This window comes from Lolium perenne, chromosome 4 (genome assembly GCF_019359855.2).
Source record: "Lolium perenne isolate Kyuss_39 chromosome 4, Kyuss_2.0, whole genome shotgun sequence".
NCBI classification, from domain to species: Eukaryota; Viridiplantae; Streptophyta; class Magnoliopsida; order Poales; family Poaceae; genus Lolium; species Lolium perenne.
In genome coordinates, this window is record NC_067247.2 from 270952992 (window position 1) to 270972962 (window position 19971).

General features: G+C 49.3%; 1 long non-coding RNA gene across 1 annotated transcript; it reads left to right on the top strand.

Moving 5' to 3' along the window:
- The first annotated feature begins 301 nt into the window (after positions 1-301).
- Positions 302-952, top strand: LOC127348838 (uncharacterized). The gene is made up of 2 exons (XR_007879970.2): positions 302-563; positions 643-952. It is a non-coding gene; the product is annotated as an uncharacterized lncRNA (long non-coding RNA).
- Positions 953-19971: the final 19019 nt, after the last annotated feature.

Below are 19971 nucleotides of genomic sequence, written 5' to 3' on the forward strand. Positions count from 1 at the left end.
GCCTCGTGGCTGCCCATCACCACCTTGTTGCTCCTCCCGCCCGACGGCAACGACCGCCATCGCGCTGACGAATCGCCACCAATAATACACGTACATACATAATTATATACATATGTATGTGGTATACAATTTAGTTAGATCATACTGGTTTTGTACAGGGCTACGTATACCCGTTTAATATTAAACGAAGGGGTATCAAGCGATCTCATCCGTTCTTGTATTTAAGTTTGCTTTGAATTTAGGGGAGGGGTTGTACCGGAGCAAATGCCTTATCCTCCATCGATAACTTTGACCAGAAACACTGCTAGGAAGCGTGCCGGAAGGATCCATGGACTACAGTCTACAGTGCACCATAGTTAAATTAGACCATGGGACTAGCTAGGATGGTGATTGTTGGCTGCAAACGATCCAATAAATAGAGTCGAAGAGGGCACCAACTCTCACAAGACCGATCCAAGAGAATCAAATTCAGGCCATGGCGTCAAGAACCCAGTTCCTCCTATGCGTGCTCGTTGCTTTGTTCCTCACCGTCGCCTCTGAGGTCGCTGCTGCAAGGAAGCTAGGTGAATCATCTCTCCCTCTTCCTCTCAACCCCTCTCTCAATTAACAGGCGAATAATGGCCATAAATGTTTGGTTTTCAGGTGGCACGGGTGACTACAGTGGAACGTGGCCAGGGGGAGCTTACCACAAGCCACCATAAAATTGGAGTTTGCATCCTACTTATGACGTGGAGGTCTACAAACTTATTCCCTTCGATATATGCTTGGTGAAATCGTTGGTTCTATGGTATATCAAGGTTCCTACATACTATGCATAGTACCTTAAAAAAGTTTCTAAATGCAAGTTAAAAGATCGAGTGAAATTGTCTCTTCACAGACAGACTCTTTGTTGTTGGGATTCACACGTGACATGTACTATGGCTGTATGTAATGGATCTGATCAATCAATCAAGCTTGGTGGCAGATAAGGCATCCGACCAGACACAGATATGAGGTATCCCTCGTGTCGCAGCTAGCAAACAGGCACATGACGATCCTACTCATTCTCAACACAGGAACGGGTGGAGGGTGCGTGGATGAATTATATCATCATCATCACCAACCCCACCTTGATAGCTAGTAATGAAGAAGAAATCATTACAAATTTTCATCTGATTTACTCATGTCATACGCATGATGATGATTTTTGTGTCGCATTCTAATCTTACACGTCACTGAAAGATGAAAATGTTTTTTTTTTTTTGAAACGGAGGCAAAAGCTTTGCCTCATCCATTAATTAAGAAGAAAGTGCCCAATTTTTAGGAGAAAATTGGGCGAAAACCAACAAAACACACTGGACACCCCGGCCAACTTGGCTACCCACACGGAGCACACACGCCATCGAGAAGAAAAGCCATCGATGAGGATGTCATCGAGCGTCATCGTCGTCACTCCTCCACGAGCCAGCGATTCCGACTTCACCTTAGACGACCGCCACCGAGATCCTCGCCGCGAACGACACTTGAGCCAATGTGAGCCTATGCCAAACAGTCGACCCCCAAGCACGTCGAGGAGGAGGCAGCTCCGACTTCAACCGTGACCTTCATAGGAGAAAGTTGCACGCCTTGCACCGACGCAAGCACCAATCAAGTGGCATCGTTGCCACAAGTCGCCTCGCAGCTCCAACTTCACCATCACGGCAGGGGTGACGAAGAACATGCCGCAACTCCAATCCGCTCACCATTGTCATCGTTGCCACGCAGCCCACGATGCCAACACCAACCATCATCCACGGTCCCTCCGACCAAAGCAGCTCCAAATCGATGCCCTCAAGAGGGAAGACGACACAAGAGCGCCGCCATCGACCGATCACGGCGGATCTAGGGATTACCCCGGAGCTTTTCCAGACAGGATGACAAAACATCACCTCGGCGATACCTTCAAGAAGGAAGCGGCGCCCAAAGCCGTCGCCATCGCCGGCCTCGGCCAGCTGCCGGCCGGCCAGCCACCGAGGACAAGGCATTAGCCCGGAGCTTATCATGCCATCCTGCTTCATGCTTCTGGCCAGACCACCTCCCTTCCCTCAACCACCATCACCACCACGGCCGCCACACCCAGCCCTGGACTGCACCGCTGGCCGACCTCCGGGCGCCGCAGAAGCACCACCGTGCCCCTCACGGCCACCCCAACCTCCCGCAGCACACCAACACGCCCCTGGGAGGGCCGCCACTGGCCAGGGCCACCACCCGGGCCCACGAACGCCGGCGAGCGCCAGCAGAGAAACCTCCCCGCAGCCTCGCCAAGAGCACGACCACCGCCGTCTCCACCACGCCGGAGAAGCCGGCGAGCAGCCGCCACCACCACCTCGCCGGCGGAAGATCTGGGCGTGGGATCCCCAGATCCGCCGCGCCACCAACCGCCGCGGCGCGCCCTAACAGCCCCGGCGGCCACCTGTGGGAAGCGCCCACCCAGATCCGGGGCCGCCGCCGCGTACGTCGTCTGCGAGCTCCGGCAGCCGCCCCCGGCCGCACCTACCAGCCTCCAGGTGGCCCAGACGAAGAGGAGACGCATCCCCACCACCTTTGGCGGTGGGGCCCGCCGCCACCGCGGCGGGGGCCGGCGGCAGCGGCGGCGCAGGCCGGCCGGGGAGGTTCGAGCGGCGCGCGGGGAGTCGCCCCTGTGTCGCCTGGGGGGCAACACGGGACGAAGGGCTTCTGATTGCGTTATTACTTATTGGATGTATTTCTGAAAGATGAAAATGTGACTTACTCATGTCACACGCATCGTGATGATTTTAGTCTTACACGATGCTGAAAGACGAAAATGTGACCAAAGCAAGAACCAGCTAGATGTTGGTTACATACTCTAAAAAATCAATACTTTTGTGGTGGGTTTTCGAATTTTGTAGTTGTTCTTATTTGTGCTCACAGCCAGCACTCGATACCATTTATAGAAGTTGCGATATAACAGAGATATCTTAATAGAACTAGTCAAACTGATTATTCAGTTAAAACTATGCAGTTCATCCCAAAGAGTCGCCAGTTGAGCCTAAGGTAATTTCACAAAGGGGAGAAAGCGATTCCAGAACCTAATTTCACTTCACACAGGGAACAAAGCTATCTCTGCATCTCGACTTCTCGTGCACTTGATCTCCCCTAGCTGCCATCCCAGACGCAGAACACGCGCTTAGGTCGAATCACAGATTCCTTTTCTTGGCCGAGTATTCAGCGTAAGGCTTCGTTGCAGGGCTTGTGGTTCCATCGGTGGTACCATCGGCGCATCGCCGGGAGCCAGACCACGGGGTGCCTCCAGACGAAGTCGCCGACGCCAATGAGGCACACCGCCGCAGCCTCCCAGCACTGGACCTGCATCCGCCACGATATGCCGGGGACGAGGAAGCTGGCGAGGATTAGAGCGGCGCCAAGCGAGAACATGACGCCGATGGAGATGACCGTCCGCCTGAATTCCGTGGGATCCGCCGCCGCCCGCCGTGCCAGCCACGCGGCCGCCTCCGCCTCCGCTCGCGTGTAGGCCCGTCTTCGCACCTCTCGCTCCAGCACGGCCGCCTCCGCCGGCATCTCCGCCGCCCGGTGCTCGGCTTGCAGCCGCGTCAGCGCCAGCTGCTGCTCCGCCCGCGACGGCGCCGCCATCCTCTCGAGTCGTGTTCGATTGTGGTTCTCTTCGCTCGGAATTAGGGCTTTTTTTGTGTGTGTGCAGCCGGAGTTAAGACGGGCCCATTCGTAGCTCGGCCCTTCGTAGATAGACTGCTTCATTAGTTGTTTCAGAGTATTATTGGGCCTTCACACTTGGGCCTCGCTGAACCGGCCCTTGTTGTCGCCAAAAAATTCCGTTGGCTAAAAAAACTTACAGGATTTTTGTGTGTGGCCTGTTTTGCCTCGCTACGTGAGTTGCGCGTCACAGGGTGACCCTTCTTTTTCTCAGCATGTGACATGATTCCCGCGAAATGCGGACGGACCCATGTTATCTTCTCAGCAAATCCTGCAGCCGGCGTCACGCGAGTGGGTGTGTTATCGGTTGGATTCCCGGCTGCGTCACTCGCGTCCGAACCACGCTCGACAGCTCGCATCCATCACGGTATTTTTGCACTGCCGGTGGGATAAAACTTCCCTTGCACGCCAGTACATATAACTGTAGCCTCGATCCTAGGCGCTCTCATGGCCAAGGATTGCGCTGGCCACACATGCAGATATGGAGCACGCAAAAAAAAAAAAAAAATGGAGCACGCAAAGACCACCGCCGGCGCCGCTCACTTATCTTCCTACACGTCCCCCAGCAGGCAACTACAACCACCGGTCACGGGTGAGTGGTGGCCGGCTGTTCTCTCTCCTTTCAGTGCGGCAGCAAACGGCCAGCCATGCATGCGAGGATATATAAGCGATATGTGCCATAAACGAATCATGAAGAAAGTCTGCTAATGACCTACGCTACGCGTGCATTTCAGCTAAGCGATTCGTATATTGATACATCTTTCCCAGCCCAAATAATATCTTCAGAGGTACACAATACAGCAGTACGAAAACCAAACACACTGCCGCGTTCGTGAGCTCACCTTGATCAGTTGCCTTTTTTGAGCGGGCCTGACCGACCAGTCACCAACTGACACACATGTGCTGCTCTCGTGCGTAAAACATCACCAAACTCTTCATCGTACCCGGCCTCGTACTGGACTACTACATTCGTACCGCTGCAACGACGTGTCCACATCGTACGTGCGTTCGTGACAATAGTCCGAAGCCAACCGTCGGCACCGCGAGCGAAGGCAGCCTAGGCTCATCAGCTCAGGAGTTGCCTGTCGGCGGAAGCAAAGGAGGACGATACGATCGAGTGACAACCCTTCTTTTTGGTTCCCACAAACAATCGCGTAACAAAAAGCATGTGTCGCGCTTTCACGCTTCTCTTTATCTCTGTTGTTGTGCGCCGACATGTGGTGCGTCCTCTATTGCATTGGGAGGGCAGAGATCAACTATTTAAGGGTGTGACTATTTCTCATTCCGCCTCCTCCCGCATGGCTAAGACGACGCCGATGTTTTCCGTTACGAGGTCATCGTGCCCGCTCCTACACGGACCCAATCCGAAGCACGAACACCCTCACTCTGGACATGTCCCTCGATGCTGTCGTGCTAAGCCATGCGCTCATCAGTCTACACCGCTCCGATGTGATGCTTCTCCGCCTTCCCCACCATGTGCACCTGTTTATCTTGCAGCCCCGCCTGAACGCACTGACAATGCTACCTCGACTGATGTGTCTTTACACCTTGTCCTCGTGGAGGAAGGTGAGCATGATTCGGAATGAGTTTTTGGGACTACCTTGTGTGCGTTGTGAGTGTTTTGGCGAGATCCGGGGACGCTCTCGGAAAACTTTAGGCTGTGCCAGGTGTGCCTTTGCTCCCTGAGCTCCGGATTGATTCCGTTGTCCGGGAGGCAACGTGCTTCTACGGAGATTTCCCCCCTCGTGCTACACCATGCCCACTGTCGCTGCATGATGTGTCTTCTTCACCTAGGAGAGTGAAGTCATCGTCGAAGCCGTGGCTCAGTTAATAAGCTGCGGGAGCTTCGTGGGGAACTATATGTGGTGATGGAGGTCGGCTCTTTAGGGGCCTTGGAGGTGGCCATGACGCCCTCACCACCGCCGCTTGAGTCTTGCCAATCGATCGCCTTTGTGAACAGTGGAGGTTTGGATGCTTTGGCCACTCCCTCGTCTTTGACCATTGGACATGTGGTCTATTTAAATGACGAGGTCAATGAGGCAGATGTGTTGGCACCTAATTTCGACGCTCTCTTTGCAAAAGAGTTTTGTGATCGTCTCATCAGTTTGAAGGCGGCTTGCCCTAGATATGGCAAGGAGATAGCTTGCATCTTGACAAGCAAGGCTTCAAAGGAAAAAAATCAAGAAGGCAAATAAATCTTTGGCGCAACAAGAAAGGCATTTGAAGATGCTTAATGGATGACCCATATTTCGGGTTCTCGTGTCCGAGGTCTTTGTTCATGTGTTGATAGTTCGCGGATGTAGCAGGTTGAGAGATTTTATTGGTCAGTGTAGGTGATCATGGAGTCGCATGCCTTCAGAGTTGTAACATGTGATTTTGCCGTGTTCCCAGTTTTTCGTTAATTAACTAGATGATCTCTTCTTTTGAATTAATAGATGGGGAAAAACTTCTCTTGTTTTTTTTAATCTCAATCTAATGAGAATTAACTTAGGTTTTGGTCTGGTGACATCATCGAATCATAGTTACAACCCATAACCAGCACGAACCATGAAGCGAATCTAATGATATGGGGCATTTCTTCAGATACAACCCTAGTTGCAACTAAAAAATCTCGGTTACAAGGCGACCTACAACTTATCCAAATTGCAAAACAAACTCAACGATGCAGAACTTAAATTGAGCATTAGCAATTCTAGTTAGTTAATGGAGTGCTACGATCCCATCCCAGCGCAAGCGTGTACCGCACTATGTCGTCGTCCTTCACCTAAAGGCCACACGTACAGGTTTAATCCGGTTGATCACCTGCGTGTCACTAACGTTTCGATGAGAGAAAGCAGAAAGCAAGAGAGAAAGCTGCTGCCTATGATAGCATCTCACATTTTCTAAAGGCGTTTCCATATCTTGCCTGGAGTAATTAATTAATTTGGTATGTCTGATTAGGAGTACAAGGACTGCAAAGTGTAATCTTCATCCAATAAAGTAGGAGTACTATACGAATTAACCAAGGCACCAAAAGTGTGTTGACTGTTGATACTGAGCAAGCTACACACTTTTTCTGTAAGTTGCACTGATTTTTTTTTTCTTGAAGAAGCAAAATATTTGCCTTAATTCCTTAATAGAGAGAAGAAGCTTGGGAACCAAGTTTTAGTGTTACAACCACACCGATGACCATAAAGGTTTACTCTCCTGAAATAAAAGTACCCAAATGTTTAGCACCGGTAATAACCCAAGTCCTAGCTTCCATCTTGATACGATAGAAGATGATGGTTGGCATGGTGTCGACATGCTTGAAGGTTCTTGTGTTTCGTCCGTTCCAAATTTCCCACGAAACCAACATGAGTAGGGTGGCCATAGCTTTCCTTCTTCCCCCATGAGAGAGCACAATCGAGGTCCACCAGGGCTCGACATTGTCAAACCCACGCCAGGAAGAGGGGTCGAAGTCGTGAATGTGAAGCCAATCCTTGATCATCTTCCAAATCCAAATTTAAAAGCGACACTTTAAGAGAAGGTGGGAGGCTGTCTCATCATGACTCCGATAAAGCGGATAGACACGCCCATTGGGCCAACCCCAAGCTGTCAGCAGTTCAGACGCGGTTCTGGATGATAAGCAAAGAGAAGAACTTGCAGTTAGGAGGATCCCAAGCCTTGCAAACGATGGAGTTCATGCATGAGAGAATAGTCCTTGTGAACTGCGCCTTATACGCCGAAGAGCAAGAGTAGGACCCATTGTCCTTGAGCTTCCAAATTATGGAGTCTGGTACGTCATCGAGGAGGTTGAGCTGCGAGGTGTGGGACCATAGCATGGTGAACTCCTGCCGGTTTTGGACTGATCGAGAGGCCCGTCGAAGTATCGATATGGAGGACCTAAGCGTTATCGGTAGTGGATTGCCTAACATAGTGACATCCCAGTTCTTCCTCTTGGACAGGGTAAAAATGGTGGGGGCAATGCACTTGGGGCTGAGGCCATCCACCCAAGGATCATGCCAAAAACTCGCTCTATTACCATCCCCAGTGATAACTTTGGTCAGCTGCGATGATTAATCTGATCTCAGTATACACACCATCTGCCGCTTAGCAATTGGCATATCACCGTCTAGGAGCACATCTGCAGAAACTTGCGATCCAGCCCCTCGAGATCACATGCCCACCTGTTCTCTTTTCTTCTTGCTCTTGTTCTTTTCTTGATTAAAACAGATGCTCCGTTACCATCATGGGTGTTTATATTTTGCTCCTGGCTCTACGTAGCTTTTTCAGCACCTCTCCTCACATGGCACCACATGAGGCAGGCCCATGCCTTTGGGACATTTTCCACGGTCCTATAGGGACATTCTCTCTGAGGTTCAAGATAGAAAGCGGAATCCCGTCGCAAGTTCTTTTCACATGCATCTCTGGCTTGACGGTGGGGGCAGGGCGAAGCAGTGTGCAGATCAGATGCACTACCAAACATTTTGGGCCTCTATTCACCATCTGAATGTTATAACAATTACTTCCTCAGATCCATAATAATGTTGGCTGGGTAGTTCTTACACTTCATACAACATACCTAGATATATCTAAATTTTTGACACATATCAGATAACTTTCATGTAACGGAGAGAGTAGTACAGTTCGCTAGCTAGCGAATGATGTTATCTTAGTGTGAAAACTATACGTGATGCACTGGTGGAAAAATGGCCTTTGGTCGCGGTTCGCAACTACCATTAGTCGCGGTTGCGCAACCGCGACCAAATAAGCGCGACTAAAGGCCCCCCCTTTAGTCGCGGTTGCTTACGAACCGCGACTAAAGGCCCGTCCACGTGGGCGCCAGGAGACCGTCGGGGCGGAGGACCTTTAGTCGCGGTTCTTCTGGCCAACCGCGACTAAAGGCCGCCTCAGTTTTAGGGTTTTAGCCCCCCTTCCCAAAACCTGGTTTCTTTTTAATTTGTATTGTTTTATTTCTTTTGTGTTTTATTTTAATTTTGAAGGAGTTTCATATATTCTACGGTACTAGTACATACATCCATATGAATGTACAATTTCAAACAAATTTGAAATTAGAACCAAAAAGAATTCAAGAGGAATATATAATATATATTCAATATCATCGGATGACCATATACAATTTTGAACAAATTTCCATACATAATTTAATACATATGAAGTTCTACGTCCTCTACATAGTGTTCTCCTTTAGGATCGATGACTTCCCTCGTGAACCATCCAGCTAGTTCCTCTTGAAGTGGTCGGAAGCGAGCTTCTGGACTAAGCATCTTCCGGAGGTTATTCCTCTTCTCATTGTTATCACTCGGAACCCGCTCAGAGGTGTATCTCCGGATCATCTCACAGACATAGTATCCACATAGATTGGTCCCCGCTGGCTGAATATCGCCACCATTCTTAGCCATTGACCGCATGAAATGTAGCTCTTTTTTGAAATCACCGACCCTTTCATCTGAGAACCGTCTCCAAACCCTACGAGGCAAAGAAAATTAAATGAACAAGAGAGTTATTAGTTACTTGATATTAGGAAATGAACGAAATAGGCCGATCGATATAGAGCGCAAATGAATGAAAATAATTACTTCTGCAGCATTCTTCTCATGTCACCCCAAAGCTTTGCATCCAGAGTCAGAGAGTCGTGGACGAGACATGTGGAGGTGTCAAATTTAATTACTAGCAGAATCCAGTGGAACCTGCGGACACGATACATGCACAGTCATGCATAACTCATCGATTAGCCGGCCACATACCATGCATGGAGTAAACAAAAGAGAATGTGCTCAAGACAGAAACACTCACCCAAAATGGTAAGGAAATAGAATATCACTTTTGAGTTCCTGCTTTGTAAGAAACTGCCACAGGTCTTCCTCCACGTCGGCGGGGAATTTTTCTAACACATATCCATTAACGATGTGTGGGTCAATGAACCCAACATCAAGGATGTTCCTTACTCTGCATTCCTTAATCTTCATTCTGCATATATAATAGCGTACACAACAATATAGTTAGGACATATATATAGTGCAGGCAATATGAACAAGATGGGGTAGAAATAAATCACTTACAGAACGTAGCAACTGATGATAGATTTGTCGAGCTCGCGCAGATTGAAAAGCTGGAACAATTCATTCAGATGAATTTGTACATAGTAATGTTTGAAGTGATGCTCATATCTAACTTCCGCATAAATATATTCTTTGGCGTTTTTATTTTTTTATGTAACCCTTGTACCATTTCAGCAGACTTGTCATTTGTGGAGGTAGATCCTCTTCCTGCGCAGGCTCGACGAGAGGCCCATTCGGCACATATGTAATTACTACCTCCTTCACTGGCGCCTCATCAAGGCCTAACAGTTCACGAAGAGTCATACCTAAGTTGGCCGCTTGTTCTCTGGCACTCGTTACAGTCAATCCCTGTTCTGCCGCAGCTGCTATGATATCGAGGGCATCCGGACCGGCGGCTTTCACTATGAGCGGGGAAATCGATTGTTTACTTTGTTCCCCGAGCTGGGCAACTCGTTTCCCGCTTTTTTTTACTTGCTAATTCTTTCTCGGCCTCCTCCAAGGCTTTCTTCTCCTGCTTCTCCGCCCGCTCTTTCTTCTCCTTCAACACGAGTGCCTGCCTACGAAGTTCACGTGCATAGTCATCAGGCAGATTCTTCGCGGCTTGGGACGGTGTGCTCAAAAATGACTTAGCCCACTTCTTTTGCTCATCAGAAAATACTGGCTTGGGCTCGGGCTCTCTTTTCTTCTTGCAGTCCGCCTTCCATTTCTCATAATCAGCAGTCGCGGCCGCGTCGACTTCCTCGGCACTACGTTCCCAAGGCCTTTTGGGGAGAGGCTTCAGTGATGGCTCCGGTACCTTTGTGGTCTTAGGTACATAAGGGTCTGGGTTAATACTCCAGGACTGCTTCTGCTTCTTCGCCGGAGGTGGATTGGGGGGCGGCGTCTGCTTACCCGCCCGGGGCGGACTGGGGGGCGGCGGCTGCTTACCCGCCGGAGGTGAATTGGGGGGCGGCGTCGGCTGACGTGAAGGAGGTGTAGGTGAAGCACCACCACCACCATCACCACCGCCACCGCCACCACCACCGTAGGGGGGTGGACTTGTTGGCCTTGGCGCTCGCCTGGAAACTTGATAAACTTCTTTTGCCATAGAATGAACTATCGCTTGACATCTCCAAGTCTTCTCGCCCCTTCAGGTGTAGCAATGTCAATCTCCAGGTCCTCAAACCCTTGGACTATGTCCTCCACCGTGACACGAGCATAGCCATCTTGAATGGGGTTGTTGTGGTGGAGTGCTCCAGGTAAACATGGTAAAGCACTGCCGATGGCTAGCTTCATGGAAATGTTCCCCATTGGATAATACAGATGACATTCTTTCATCTCCTTTACATCGTCCACGGGGTAGCGAGGAGGCTCCGGTGCAGTAATTTCGATCGCAGGAGGCTCCGGTGCAGTAATATCGATCGTCGGTGCATGTGCACTAGCCGGCGGGGCCTCCGTGGAAGCCACGCTGCTTCTCCGTTGCTGGCTTCCGAGATCCGCTGGATGATCTGCATGCGTCCCAGCTGCCGATCTTTCTTGTACTAGTATATTCACGGTTTTCTTCATCTCATCCATTTTCGATGCCAACCGCGCCACAACATCTGCATCCCGATCCATCTTTCTCTTACGGCTTCTATAACCGTACGGGTCATCATTCTGGGAGAACCCTATTTTCCACGGAATGTTCCCCATGCCTCGTACACGTCCTCCGTGTTCAGGATTCCCGAGGGCTTTTGTCAGCGCGTCGTTCTCTCTGTTGAACTTGATCTTCCCCTCTTGAGCATCCCTCATTGCGTTAATAAGGGCTTGGGTGGGTTTAAACGTTTTGTCCCGGTGAACACACTCCCCTGTCTCCGGGTGTAGCGTTCCCCCATGCACGTACCACCAGCTTTTGGCCCTTGGGTCCCATCCCTCCGTACCTGGACGGATTCCTAGCGCCCTCAGCTCGTTCTCCATCTTCTCCCACCTAGGCTCCCAAAGGCGATACCCTCCTGGCCCCATAATATGATTGTACTCCTTCTTAGCCGCATTTTCCTTATTTTTTTCGATATTTGAATGAACTGCTCCGATTTCTTTTGCTTCACAAATTCTGGCCAATCATGTTTCATTTTCTCATATTGTCCTTTGAAATTCGGAGTCTTGTTCTCGTTGACATAGTCACGGGCTAGATTTTGCTTGAATTTCTGGAATGCGTCGGCCATCTTATGAAGAGCGAACTGTTTGACTAGCCTCCTCCTCTCCTTGTTTTCCTCAATCTTGTTACCCTCCTCATCGAATTTGTTGTATTCCGGAGGTAGAACGAAATGTTGCATAAGCTTTTTCAAGCAATCTTTTTTTGTTCTCTTCTCAACAAAAGTGAAACCAAGACGTGCCTTCTTTTGCTCATTCCACTCCTGGACGGTGATCGAGACGTTGTCTCTAACAACGGCTCCGCATTGGTTGATAAACTTGGTGGCGTTCTTGTGGGGCTCCAGCGGCTTGCCTGTTGCACTGACAACCTCGATGGTATAAGTTTCTCCTTGTTTCAGCGTCTTGGTTGCGCCACGCTTTGACGATGTACTCGATTGTTTCGACGATCCGGCCGAGGGCTAATATAAGAAAGAGAGTCGCGCGCGTTAGTACACACATATTTATTCAAATCAGTAAGTTTGTATCACCAGAGGCTCAATGTATATATATACCTCGGCGCCGGAGGTGGTTGCTACTTCCAATTGAAGATCGTCATTTATCGACGTTTCTTCGTCATCATCTTGCTGACGGCCTTCATCTTGACCGTCAAGGTTCAGATAAGAAGAGATATCCCCTTCTTCATCTTGTTCGGTCGGCACATAAAGAATATCGCCGTTTATGAGGCCCATTATATGTTCTTCAGCTTCCAGATCATAGTTGGCCATAATCGGGTCAGCTCTATCGTCCGCCATATGTCAGTCCTGAAAACATGTAGTAAAAACAAATTAATTAAGTGAAGAAGGGGGGCGGTGGCGGTGGCGAAAGGGCGGTGGCAAAAGGAGAGAGGGCGGTGGCGGTGGCGAAAGGGGGGACGCGTATTAGATGTGTATATGCGGACTGGGTGATCGGCGCGGCCTTCCGCGCCGGTATATATAGGGACGACAACCCCAACGTCGGGGGTCGAAAGCGGAGCATGAGGAGGCGGAGCGAGGGTACTACGTAGGAGGGGGCGAGGAAGGGGTGGGAGAGGGTGTCGCCGCGGAAGAGCGCGAGACGGGGCGGCAGATGACGGCGTCACGAAGAGGGACACGGAGGAGGACGTTGTTGAGTGTGTTGTTTTTGCTTGTGTACGGTTCACGAATGCGCGACGACTGTGCGGGGAGTTGTGGACGGGTTAATTTTTGTTAAGTAGTTAAAATTAACAAGCTAGAACAAAAAAAAACTTCTAAGTTAAAAAAATTTAGTTAATTTTTATTACAATTTTAGTTACAATTTTTTTAAATTAAAACTTCTAAGTTAAAAAAATTTAGTTAATTTTTATTACAATTCTAGTTACAATTTTTTTAAATTAAAACTTCTAAGTTAAAAAAATTTAAGTTAAAGAGAGAGGGGCGCTGGCATGCCCCTCCTCTGTGTACTGGCGCGCGGGGCGGCACGCTGGCGCGGCGGCCCCGGCGATCGAAGGGGCGCCGGCCGGGCTCTCGTATGGGCCGTCGGGCGCGCGCGGCGATATACGCGGGGGCCAGCCGGTGGCGGCGTCTCTCGGATTGTGCGCGTGGCGGCGGCCGGCGTCTCGTTGTGCGCACGGCGGCGGCCGGGCCGTACATGGGAGCTCGGCGACTTACGGCGGTGGCGGAGGAGCTTCGGCGGTTCGTCGGCAGGGGAGAAGATGGCGGCGAGCGCGGCGGGCGGTTCGTCGCCGGCGCGGCAACTTTGACGGTGTCGTCTGCGAAGTCGATCGGCGCGGGCGGGCGTCTCTGCGTCTGCGAAGAAGATGCAGTGAAACCGCTGAGGTGGGCGGGCGCCTTTTTATAAAAAACGACCTTTAGTCGCGGTGGCCAACCACGACTAAAGGGTTTTTTTTGGGGAAATTTCGTTCCCGCGTCGAAGGGTGCCAACCGCGACTAAAGGTGATTTTCCAAATTCTTTTGATTCTAAAATCTGAAAAATACAAATAATATATCAAAAAATTCAGAAAAATAAAACTAACTCATTTCAAAATCTGAAAAATACAAATAATATATCAAAAAAATCAGAAAAATAAAACTAATTCATTTAAAAATCTTAAAAATACAAATAATATATCAAAAAATAAAGAAAAATAAAACTAATTCATTTAAAAATCTTAAAACTACAAATAATATATCGAAAAATTCAGAAAAATAAAACTAATTCATTTCAAAATCTGAAAATACAAATAATATATCAAAAAAATCAGAAAAATAAAACTAATTCATTTAAAAATCTTAAAAATACAAATAATATATCAAAAAATAAAGAAAAATAAAACTAATACATTTAAAAATCTTAAAAATACAAATAATATATCAAAAAATTCAGAAAAATAAAACTAATTCATTTCAAAATCGAGCAGTGCGTCCACCCACGCACGCGTTCTTATCCTGCCGACAGCTTTAGTCACGGTTGCACCCTCCAGCCGGGACTAAAGCTTACCCAAACATCCTTATCCCACCGACAGTTTTCATAGATGACATAAAAACCACCTTTAGTCCCGGTTGCACCCACCAGCGGGGACTAAAGCTTACCCAGACGTCCTTATCCCACCGACACTTTTATTAGATGATACAAAACCACCTTTAGTTCCGGTTGCACCCACCAGCCGGGACTAAAGATTAGATGACCAGCTCTGGATTCCTCTTCTTCCCGCCATTTCTTCCTGTCTTCCCGCCAATTTCTTCCCGCCTCTTTCTTCCCACCACTTTCTTTCCGCCACTTTCTTCCCGCCTCCTGTCTTCCCGCTCCCATTTTTCCCGCCATTTCTCACTACATATATGTAGCCCGGCTTGGCCAGCATTATCACATCTCTACAATCTCTCATCACTCTCTCATGGCTTCCACCGCACCCACTCTAACCTACCAGCAGATGGAGGAGCTTTGCACCTCGAACTACCCTTGCCCACCGGGCTACCGCGTCCCCGCCGGCTGGAGCTTAAGCGCCGGCGGCGTGCCGGTCCCTCCCATCCCTCAGGGTACTGCGCGTCGGGCGGCCATCACGAACCACTACTACCTCGACCTCACGCCGGAGCAGCGGATGAATCCCCGCTGGCATCCCGATAACCAGCATACTTGGGACGCCTTCTTCATCAATCGTCGTGAGAGGGCGCTCGCCAGGTATGAGGAGGACGGTCTGCCTCCTGGGAACTTCCACGAGGCCGGCCGTCGGCTATGGTGGTACGGCCGGACTCTGCAGAGCGTCATGGACTACATCACGGCCGGCGATATCCCCCGCCTGCGCTACCCTCAGTTCGAGCCACGAGCGCCGCCCGACGACAGCGACGACAGCAGCGACGACGACGACGGCAACTTAGAAGGCGACGACTACCAGTACAACGGCGGCGGCTATGAAGACTACGAGTATGCATATTATACTCCTAGGCAGAAGTATGACTAAATCACTCCAAATTTCATGTATCATCAGTGTGGTTTCTCGAATCAATCAAATCATTCGAAAATGGACACCAAACACATCACGGGTAATATAATTCACATGATCCATTCAATAAAGTTTGGTACAATAAATTATTACACATCATTTCTTCCCTTGTGTCCCTGCTTGCTTACGATTGTGCCGTATCCATGGAGCATCCTCATCATTTAACTTAATGCTTGGGTCGGTGTTCACTTTGAAGGGCAAAATTTCAGCAAACATATTATAATCTTCTGACATGTCTGTCTTGTCCTCCACTCCCACGATGTTTCTTTTCACTGAAAGAACAATGTGGCGCTTTGGATCATCGCATGATGTACTGATCGTTTTCTTATCTTTCCGTTTCCTCGGTTTGCTACTCATGTCCTTCACATAGAAAACCTGAGCGACATCTTTCGCTAGGACGAATGGTTCGTCAAGGTAACGAAGATTGTTGAAATCCACCATTGTCATTCCGTATTGCTGGTCCGCCTTTACCCCACCTCATGTTAGCTTGAACCATTTGCACCGGAACAAAGGGACCTTAAAGGAGGGTCCATAGTCAAGTTCCCATATCTCCTCTATATAACCATAATATGTGACCTTTTGCCCATTCTCGGTTGCTGCATCAAAGCGGACACCACTGTTTTGGTTGGTGCTCTTTTTATCTTGGGCGATCGTGTAAAATGTATTCCCATTTATCTCGTACCCTTGGAAAGTCGTTATAGTCGAAGATGGTGCCTTGGCCAACATGTACAGCTGATCTACAACATCATTGTCATTCATTAAATGTTTTCTCAACCAACTGCCGAAAGTCTCCGTGTGGGCCTTCCTAATCCAGGATTCAGGCTTCCCCGGGTTGTCCGAGCGTAAAATATTCTTGTGTTTCTCAAAGTACGGAGCCACCAAGCTGGAATTGGTCAGAACTGTTGAATGGATCGTAGCGAACAAGAGGGGGGGGCGAATGGCGCTACGGCAAGTTTTAACCTTTTTCAATTTTAGCGCAACGGAAGGTAAAGGTGACAACTTTTGCAATAGCGGTGTTCCTACAATGATGCTAGAGCATGTGCAACAAGTAAAGGAATCAACAAGGTAGTAAGAGTAAGGAGCGAGACAACCGGAGGGCGCGGAGGCGAGGCGAGGTTTGTTTACCGCAGTTCCTTCCACAACAGGAAGTACGTCTGCGTTGAGGAGGTGCTAGTCTCACACAAGAGACTAGACGGCCACACCACGAAGGAAGGCCTCACCCTCTTCCTCAAGAGAGCTCCACGGAGGTGCTCTCCCTCTTCCACTAAGGCACCGGTCGAGGCGGTGATTCCTTTACAAGGTTGGGGTGAGCTCCACACACAAGGATGCTCCCAACACCCTATGGAGCTAGTACATCACCAAGCTAGACTCCATAGCTGCACATCTCCAATGCTACACCATAGGAACCCATCTCCAATGCTCCACCATAGGAACCCTTCCAATACTCCACCAAGAAGCTCTTCCAGTGCTCCACTAAGAAGCTCTTCCAGTGCTCCACCAAGAAGCTCTTCCAGTGCTCCACCAAGAAGCTCTTCCACCAAGGAACCCTAACAACAAGATCCACTAAGGACTACCACGAATTGGTGAACTTTCTCTCGGTAGAATGATAGATCGGGGTCTCCTCCACCACCTCACAAAGTATGAGCAAGATTGGTTGGGTGGATGAGGATATCCCCTCAATTTTGAGCTCAGTAACAATGGAGGAGAGAGAGAGAAGAGCTAAGGCTGGCTGGAGAAGAAGGGGCCTTTATATAGGTCCCTCCAAATCCAACCGTTACTCACTGTTTTTGCCTAAGCGGTACTACCGCTTCTGGAAGCGGTACTACCGCTCTGAGTTCGAATCCCCACTGAACTTGTCCATGTGGATACATTGCGGTACTACCGCTCGCGGTACCGCTTGCGGTACCGCAATAGGGTCCAGACCTTACTGGATCCCAAGCGGTACCCGAGCGGTACCAGAGCGGTACTACCGTAACGCGTTACGGTACTTAGCGCGGTACCGTGGGCGGTACTACCGCCCTCAAGCGGTACTACCGCTCAAGGTACCGTGAAGGTACCGCATCGTGTTCTGTGGGACGCTTCCATGTGCAAGCCTCAGAGCGGTATCACGGGCGGTACCAGTAGGGGTAGCGGTACTACCGCTCCTGGTACCGGTAGTACCGCTATGGCTAAAACAGCTTTTCCTCTCTTCCTCTCCTACCAAGTTACCTCACGACACACACACAAAACCAGAAACCCTAAGAACTACGCTTCGGTCTTCTGATCATAATGTGCTCAGCGAGGGTACCGTGCATCTTGCAAACCTATCAATGACAAACTTTGTGCACGGTTAGAATTGTTCGATTGTTGTTATCAAACACACAAAACACAGGATATGGATCTTGCTCTTACAATCTCCCCCTTTTTGGTGTTTGATGACAACACACGAATTTGCAATAATTCATAGGATATTATGAAAAGGTATTTTGGTTTGCAAGTATAGGCGAAGCTCCCCCTAGATGTGTGCATATTTAAAATATGCATTTGTATACAAATGCACACATCCTAGAGAGAACTCCCCCTAAATTTTACAAACCAAGCACAAGTGCTAAGATGATCATAAGACAAGATTATGTAGCACAAGTACACTATAGAGGAAAGAATATTTGTATATAGGGGAGTTTGGGTGAACCTTTTCATACCTTTGCCTTGAGAAAACCCAAACTCACCATAATAATAAGTGCCTACATAGGAATGATATGGCCAAACAAAGAATAAATAATGGAGACCATTGACCATAAGCTACGCACGATTAAGTCTTAATACAAACGGGGGGATCGGGAGATCCACGAATAGAGTAGCAAACACACATACGAATAAAGTTCCGAATAACTAGGGGAAAGTTTTGATGCCAAGGCCGAAAGAACCAAAACGAAGCCACCAAGCCCTTGGCATCACCATGAAAATTCCCATCCTAATAGATCAACTTCTCCCCCTTTGGCATCGAGACACCAAAAAGGGAGAAGGAGCATACTAGCGTCCCAAGGGAATCACTCGTCGTCGTCATCCTCCTCGTCATCATCATCCTCGTTGTCATCACCTTCATCCTCAATGTCCTCCTCCTCTTCATCATCATACTCTTCATCTTGGGCAAGGCCTTTGCCATGAGGCGGCTCGGGGATGGATTCCTCGGAGCTAGACCAAACAAGCTTTGATGTTGTCCTCGGAGCCCTCGGAGACCGGGAGTTGCATGTGACTCATCATCGCCTTTTGGCGTTGGCGGATCTTCTTGTTGTCGTGATGAGCTTGGTACATCCTATCTTCGAGGTCCCTCTTGAAGCAAAAGGACTTCTTGAGGCGAGCGGTGAGCTTGGCGAAGAGGCCCTTTTGCTTGATGGAGTTGGGCACATAGTCGGAGTCGTCGCTATCGGCCTCGTCTTCATCCTTGTCCTTGGGAGCCCCTTTGCCAAACCTTGGAAGATCATGGTCCTTGCCAAGTGGACTCTTCTCCTTGTGAATGGTGACGTTGGGGCGGCACTGTTCCAGAAGATCTCCGCGGCCTTCTTGATCCCACTTGATGCAAATGAGCCTCATGAGATAGGGGGCGTACTGAGGAAACTTGCGGAGGAAAGCACAATCGCGCATCTCATGCCAAATGTAGTCCATGACATCCAGTTGCTTGCCGCGGCCCCTCAACTCATGTGTGCGCACAAGGAGATTCACAAGGAATCCATGCACCTCATCGTGGTTGGTATGCTTGGGGTTGATGGTGCTGCGGTAGATGCGGTTCATGATATCATAGACAGGTAGGAGGCCCTTGGTGCTTCCACACAACATCCTCCCTCGAATGTAGAGGTCGGCCATCTTCTCCTTGGCCATGGGCTTGGCTTGGAGATGAATGCGGAAGGTGTTGGAGTTGTCTTCGGGGAGCTCATAACCAAGGCATCGAGCAAAGTCTTGCCATGAGGCCTCCATCACATGCTCCTTGGTCATCCACTTCAAGGAGCGATAGCCTCCTTCATCCTCAAGAAAGACCACGGTGGCATAGAATTGGCAAATCACCTCCCGGGAGAAATCATGAGAAAAGGTCATTATAGGAATAAGACCTTGTTCTTCACATATCTCAAGTGCTTCTCCAAAGTAGTCGAGGTCGGAGTGGAGCTTGTTGATACGTCTCCGACGTATCGATAATTTATTATGTTCCATGCCACATTATTGATGATATCTACATGTTTTATGCATACTTTATATCATATTTATGTATTTTCAGGCACTAACCTATTAACGAGATGCCGAAGAGCCAGTTGCTGTTTTCTGCTGTTTTTGGTTTTAGAAATCCTAGTAAGGAAATATTCTCGGAATTGGACGAAATCAACGCCCAGGGGCCTATTTTCACACGAAGCTTCCAGAAGACCGAAGAGGAGACGAAGTGGGGCCACGAGGTGGCCAGACAACAGGGCGGCGCGGCCCAAGCCCTGGCCGCACCGGCCTGTCATCTTGGCCCCTCGTGACGCCCCCTGACCTGCCCTTCCGCCTACAAATAGCCTTCGTCGCGAAACCCCCAGTACCGAGAGCCACGATACGGAAAACCTTCCAGAGACGCCGCCGCCGCCAATCCCATCTCGGGGGATTCAGGAG